Raw genomic sequence first — 7,868 nt, 5'->3', positions numbered from 1 at the left:
ATTTGTTGGGCATTGCCCTTAAAAGGGCATTCCGCTCTTTTGCTGCCCACCCTATCTAAATAAAATAAATCCCCCCAAAAACCCCTTAAAAAAGCATAAGTCTAACCCCCAAGTGGTCCTCATCTGTCCTGAAGTCCAGCGGAGAAGGTTCTGTTCCAGGCGGTGAAGTCTTCTTCCAAGCGGCGACCTCTTCTTACTTCTTCCAGGAACCAGCCGGCGCGGAGCGGAGGGCGGAGTTGAAGACCGGCGACTCTGGAACTGAAGACCGGCGAACGCGGAGCCATGGAGCGTGGAGGATCCTCAGGATTTCAGTAGCTCTTATCCTATTGGCTGATTTGAACAGCCAATAGGATTTCAGTAGCTCTCATCCGATTGGCTGATTTGAATTTGAAGGCTCAAATCAGCCAATAGGAATTCAAGGGACGCCTATTCAGTGTACGGCGGAGATCGTATGAAGAGGATCCTCCACGCTCCATGGCTCCGCGGTCGCTGGTCTTCAGTTCCAGAGTCGCCGGTCTTCAGTTCCAGAGTCGCCGGTCTTCAACTCCGCCCTCCGCTCCGCGCCGGCTGGTTCCTGGAAGAAGAAAGAAGAGGTCGCCGCTTGGAAGAAGACTTCACCGCCTGGAACAGGACCTTCTCCGCTGGACTTCAGGACAGGTGAGGACCACTTGGGGGTTAGACTTAGGCTTTTTTAAGGGTTTTTTGGGGGGGATTTATTTTATTTAAATAGGGTGGGCAGCAAAAGAGCTGAATGCCCTTTTAAGGGCAATGCCCAACAAATGCCCTTTTCAAGGCAATGGGTAGTTTAGAGTTTTTAGTGTTAGTTTTTTTTGGGGGGGGTTTGGTGGCTGGCGGGGGGGTTTACTGGTAGGGGGGGCTGTGTGTATTTTTTGTGCAAAAGAGCTGATTATCTTGGGGCAATGCCCTGCAAAAAGTCCTTTAAGGACCACTGGTAGTTTATTAGATTAGGGGGTGTTTTTATTTTTTTGGGGGGGTTATTTTCATAGGGATTAGGTATAATTTATTTAAAATTTTGTAATTTTATTTATTATTTTCTGTAATCTTAGATTTTATTATTTTCTGTAATTCTTGCTTAAAGGGACAGTCTACTCCTGAATTTTGATTAGACTGCCCCTTTAATTTATACTTAGTTTATTTTTATTTTTTAAGTAGTGTTAGTTTTTTTACATTTAATAGTAACGTTAGTATTTTGTAAATTAGATAATTTTAGTTCATTTAGGGGGTGTTAGGTTAGGGGGGGGTTAGGTTAGGGGTTAGGTTTATTGCGTTGTGGGCTATGGCGGTTTAGGGGTTAATACTTGATTAGGTTTATTGCGTTGTGGGATAATGGCGGATTAGGGGTTAATGGTTTTAATAGGTAGTTTGCGATGTTGGGGTTGGCGGATTTAGGGGTTAATAGACTTTATTAGTTATTGCGGTGGGGGATTGTGGGTGACAGGTAGATAGACATTGCGCATGCGTTAGGTGTTAGTTTATTTTTGCAGGCATTTTCGGGAGTTACGGTGCTCCCATACTCAGCGCAAGGCTTGCTGCGGCTGCCTTTTATAATGGAGTAAGATTTCTCCATTTTCGCCACGTAAGTCCTTGCGCTGGATATTGAATACCGATTTGCGATGCGGTTCTATGTTAGCTTATGGGAGTAATAATTGCGGGCGACGGGTGACATATACGCGCGTAACTTGTATGCTACGCCGTATACGTAATACCAAAATCGCGTAAAATCTGGAGGCGGAGGATTTTGCGGGTGACGCTGCATATGTAATGGAGGCCCAGGTTGGATAATACTTGAGTGCTAAGCTGATGTAGAGCAAAATATCCGCTCAAGTAGTGAAGTTCTTCATTTAGTTCTCTGCTATACGCCATGATTGAGAAACAAAAGCACATAAAAAACTAGCAATTTAAAATGGTGCAAATCCATAGGACCTTAATTACTTTTTTTTACATTACTTAGACCTAGTGATAAAGAGGCATGAAAATCAAGATACAAATATTTCAGGGTTCAGATAAAGCATGCAATTTTAAGAGCCTTTTCAATTTACTTCTATTATCAAATTGACTTTGTGATCCTAGTATCTTTTTTTTTTTCTTTTTGAATTTTAACTCTTTATTCATGAAATATAACATTGCATAAAAAGTACAGTGCAAAATACAATATTTCAAAGACCTGGTACTGGTACAGAAAAGCATGAAAGGCACCTACAATGGTGTAATAACACAAATGTTTTTAGACAATTAGTTCTCATGGTATCTTTTGTTGATAACTAGGTAAACTCAGAAGCAGCAATGCACTACTGGGAGCTATTTGGATTATTGGTGGCTACACACATATGCTTTTTGTAATTGGCTCACTAGATGTGTACAACTATGCCCTATAAGTCTATTGCTAGCATTAATTGTACGTTTAAAGGGATGTTAAACAGTCATTTCATTGCTGTATTAAAAAAGCACTAAGCAGTGGGTTATACCTAGTAGAAATCATTGCAATATGTATCATTCATATATTAAATGGATTTTACCTTCTTTTTTTTTTTACACTACATATGTGCAGTGTCTTTTACTTCCTATCACAGCCCTACAAGGAGGAAGAGGCCTTTGCAGTAAGGTTTATCTTAGCCTGATGTAATAAAGCGTCTAGGCTAGTGAATAGACTTAAAGGGACACTGAACCCAAAAAAAAATATTTTGTGATTCAGATAGAGCATGACATTTTAAGCAACTTTCTAATTTACTCCTATTATCAAATTTTCTTCATTCTCTTGGTATCTTTATTTGAAATGCAAGAATTTAAGTTTAGATGCCGGCCCATTTTTGGTGAACAATCTGGGTTGTTCTTGCTGATTGGTGGATAAATTCATCCACTAATAAAAAAGTGATGTCCAGAGTTCTGAACCAAACAAAAAGCTTAGATGCCTTCTTTTTCAAATAAAGATAGCAAGAGAACGAAGAAAAATTAATAATAGGAGTAAATTAGAAAGTTCTTTAAAATTGAATGCTCTATCTGAATCACGGAAGAAAAAATTGGGTTCAGTGTCCCTTTAATAACAGAGAGTGAGATTTGCTCATGCCCAGAAAACTTTACAATTCTCCACTCTTATTACACTGGAGCAGAGCTACCCTGAGAATGTCTAAGTGCTATTTTTTCAAGAAATCAAGTAAGTTGTTTGCAGTTTTTTTACACAATCTGCTTCTTTTTATGTTTACTTTGATTTAACATATTTGTTTTTACCAAAGGAGCACTGTCTAATATCCCTTTGCAATGGAATAAACAAATAAATCTATGCAAACAATAGTGCAATAAAAAATGTTATAACACATCAAAACATTTTCTTTTTGCATTTTTATATAGATTAAGTATGGGTAAACTCAAACACATATGGAGAACAATATATTCAGTAAAATACATCACTGAATGCATAATTTATTCACATTAAAATGTGTGCAGAACCCAAGTTTTTGCTTTTAAATGTACTATGAATTTTTATACTATGGATAGGAAGTGAGGGCGCTAAGGAAGCTGAAGGAATCTGGTGTTAACGTTTTATTAATGAGATTATAACTACCACTGGTAGATAAATATATACAATGCCTAACAAACTTGTATCAAAGGTGTCTTTAAAGTCATATTTCAAAGCATTACGTGCCTGAATATACAGAGGACTGTTATTTATAATTACGACGAACTGAACTTATGATATCAAGCTAACCTATGTGGCGATAATTAGCACTGATTTTCTTCAGCTATACAAACACCTTGAGATATCTCGATATATCCTGATTGCTACATCTTGCCAAAACTTATGATAGTGTATAGGATTGCTGAAGGGATCGTTGACACCTGAGGATCCGATTACAAGGTACAAGGTACATACACTAGCAAAGTAGCCGAACGGAGGTAAAATCTTGACGTATATTGTACATGGATGCTATGTTTGAATTGGCAACAATACTGAATGTATATGAGTCTTGATTTCACGTAACAATTGTTTATGAGTGTGAAAAATATGCTCAGGCTTTAAAGTGGAATTGCTTCATTTGTAAAGTTTTGCTAAGTGTATAACGGATCATTGTGGACTGACATTGAATATCTCTATAAGGAATCACTATAATTATCTAAAGGCATATTTGGGCTGACTAATATATTGGTACATTTTTTTGCATTTGGGCATTGGTTTTTTAAGGCAGTATATAATCACTAATTTTTTGTGATTAGTGCAAGAAATATGGATTTGGATAACACAATATTATCAAGTTCTCTGTATGATGCTGAGGCTAGGAGGGAGCTGTTTCAACTGGTCTTTTCCTCTGAACGTTCTGAGGGGTTTAGTCCAGGCATGGAGTCTCAGTTTAAGGCTTTGGAAAAATTGCTAATTTCTGATTTAAGGCTCACATGGGACATTGAAGCATTTGAGCAGTATGTCGAACATGACCGGGTTCCAAGGCGGCTGAGAATTAACAAGTTCCCCACCTTTGAAATTGAGAATCAGGATATCATTTTGGAATGGAATGATGCTCTATCTGAGTGCTCTTTAAAGTTATTGAAGATTCTGATCCGATGTAAACAGCTCAAAAGAATTGGCATCAAAGAAAGAATGGAGGATATAGAGAAAGAACTTAAAAAATTTGAAACACATGAAAAATTTCTGGAACATAAGAAAGTGATGAAAGAACATGTGGACAAATTGGATTCCATATTGGCCGAAAGAAAAGGAGAAAAATTCCATAGGGACAGGATGGACTATGAAACTAATAGAGTCTATCAGTGGCCTACATTTCAAAAGAAAGCTTGGAAATATAATCCCAATCGTGGCAGAATAAAGGGTGAAAAAAAGAAAGAAAATGATAAAGATAAAGGACTAAAACCTATCTTAAAAAATAAGAACAAGAAGAAAGTGGTGTTCACGTCCACTGATGCTGATACCTCAGATCAAGAATCAGCCAGCTCTTCTTCCCTATCTTCTTCCCCATCTTCTGTCTCTTCTGTGTCCTCTCTTTCTTCTCGTTCTCTGCAGGTCAGTACAGATGAAGATGCTGGGGAAGCCCGTCCTAAAGATTCTAAAAAAGAGGCAAAAAAGGAAGTGTCCCAGAAAAAAGACAAGAAGGAGCGAGTCCCTTTAGGAGGGTCAGAAGATCAAAGAACAAGAAGAAAAAAGAAATAAGGATAAAGAATTTGGGACTTTCCAGACTCAATGTGATAAATTTGTCTAAACATGTTCTGACTGAGGATCAAACAAATCTATTGAGTAGAGGTTTGGGTTTTGCCCCAACTAGAGAATTTTCTCCGTTTAACACTATAATTGATATCAATAGATTTGTGAGAAAACTCACTCTTAAAAGATTTTTTGAATTGCAACCTGCCCCTAATAATAGTAATGTAGAATACGTTGGTTTAGATATGGTTACAACCAGTAATGTTTTGAGCCAAAATGACGTATCATTTAAGGATGCTTGTACATTGGGAACCCTGATTGATTTACAAGAGGGTTGTGATAATACAATTGAGCAATCACAGCCCCCAGGTCCAAGAAAAACGGGCTCTGATTTCTATCCAATACAATTTAGAGGCAATGCAATTAATACCTTCCAAAAGTGTGTTGAAAGGGAATTACTTGAGCTAGCAGTGTCCAAAAAACCTGATAAGCAAAATTTAAAACTTTGTGAAAGACTGGCTTTGGAGTCTCTCCAGAGTAATCATGAAATAGTGATTAGAAACTCCGATAAGGGAGGAAACATTGTTATTCTTAACAAAGAAGATTACTTTGGAGAGGCTTTACGCCAATTAAGTGATACTTCTACCTACAAATTGCTTAATGGTAACCCTACGGTCAGCTTTAAGAGGGAGTTACTTATGCTTCTGGATGATGGTATTCATCTTGGTGTCCTTAAAAAGGAAGACTTGTCATATTTAGTTCCAGATTTTCCGGTGACACCTTTATTTCATTATTTACCCAAAGTCCATAAAAATCCTGAGCGACCACCAGGTAGGCCCATAGTGTCGGGCATTGGGTCCTTACTTGAGCCATTATCTGAATGGTTAGATTCCATCCTACAACCGCTAGTTAAGAATCTATACAGTTATTTAAGAGACTCTGCTCATCTTTTAGATTGTCTAAAAAACATTGAGTGGGAAAATACATACTCTTGGGCAGTTGTGGATATTGCTTCACTTTATACCTGTATACCTCACACATTAGGTATCAGGGCAGTAAGGTTTTTTCTTGACAAATTTACAGCATATAACAATGAGGTGAAGATGTTCATTTGTTCAATATTAGAGTTTGTCTTAACTCATAATTTTTTGATGTTCAACGATAACTATTACCTACAATGCTGTGGAACAGCGATGGGGGCAAAATTTGCACCCTGTTTCGCAAATTTGTATGTTGGCTTTTGGGAATTAAACTTTTTATACAACTCTGACAAATCTGAAAATACCAAGAATATAATCTTTTATAAAAGATTTATTGACGATTTGATTGTCATCGTTGATGAACCTTTCAATAAGACATCTTTTGATCTTTTTCTTGTTTTTCTAAATGATAATGATATGTGTTTAACCTTTATTGGTGGTTACAGCTGTACAAGTATTGACTTCTTGGATGTGACATTGGAGGGGGATGTGGAGAACAAGCAAATAGTGTCCAGGACATTCAGAAAGCCAACTGCTGGTAACACTATATTACATGCGAGTTCATGCCATCCTCCACACCTTATCCGTGCCATTCCAAGGGGACAATTCATTAGATTACGACGTAATACAGAAATAGATGCAATTTATCAAAAACAATCTGATGAGCTAATTGAGAGATTATCAGCCAGAGGCTATAATAGGAATAGATTGTTGGATACTAGAAGAGAAGTTGGTACAATGAATTTGATGGATACTGGAATTAAAAAATCTGGCAATTCCTTTGAGGGTAAAATAATATTCACTACTGAATATACAGCACAATTCCCTCAAATAGTTAAAATTTTGAAAAAACATTTGCCAATTTTAGCAAATGATAATGTCTTGCATAAATACGTTGAAAACTGTAGGTTTGTGTCTAAAAAACCAGTCACCTTAGCTTCCAAATTGGCTCCTAGCTGTGTAACTAATACTCTTAGACGTAGAGGTGTGAACTGGTTAAACAGAAAAGGAAACTTTAGATGTGGTATGAGAACATGTCTGACTTGTGACATGATGGAAGTCACTAACAGATTTAGATCCTCAGTGGATAATAGAACTTATGATATTTTGTTTTATGCCAATTGTAAGACAACATTTGCAGTTTATATGCTGGAATGTAAACATTGTAATATTCAATACGTTGGAAAAACGACAAGGGAAGTAAATACTAGGATCAGGGAGCATGTTAACGATGTGAAAAACTACAACAAAGATTCTGTGGTGGCCAGACACTTTAATCTCTTTCATTTCACTGACAAGGGTGATTTCTCTGTGAGAATTATTGATGTAGCTAATACACCAACTAGAGGTGGTAACAGGTATAAGATACTGGACAGAAAAGAGCTATTTTGGATATATAAACTTAAATCCAGAACCCCAATGGGTTTGAACCTTGAGTGGGATATTAGCTATTTTTTCTAAAATGTTAGCTGCCCCTTTAAGGTATAAGATATATCTATGTCTCTTACTAGAAACATGGGACATTTAATACAAAAAATTCTGAGAACATAACGAATCTAGTAACTCTATAACTGACCCTTCAGGGCTATCTATGTGGGTTAATGGTATACACAGTGGTTGAATTGAACAAACTTTCAGAGATTCAAATATATGTTCAAATACTCCCATACATTGTCCTGCTGAGTTGGTTATTTTATGATCCAATATAAGTGTATAGAAAT

The sequence above is a fragment of the Bombina bombina genome, chromosome 4 (genome assembly GCF_027579735.1).
Source record: "Bombina bombina isolate aBomBom1 chromosome 4, aBomBom1.pri, whole genome shotgun sequence".
NCBI classification, from domain to species: domain Eukaryota; kingdom Metazoa; phylum Chordata; class Amphibia; order Anura; family Bombinatoridae; genus Bombina; species Bombina bombina.
The sequence above is the reverse complement of the archived record's forward strand: the minus strand, read 5'-3'. Positions refer to the sequence as shown.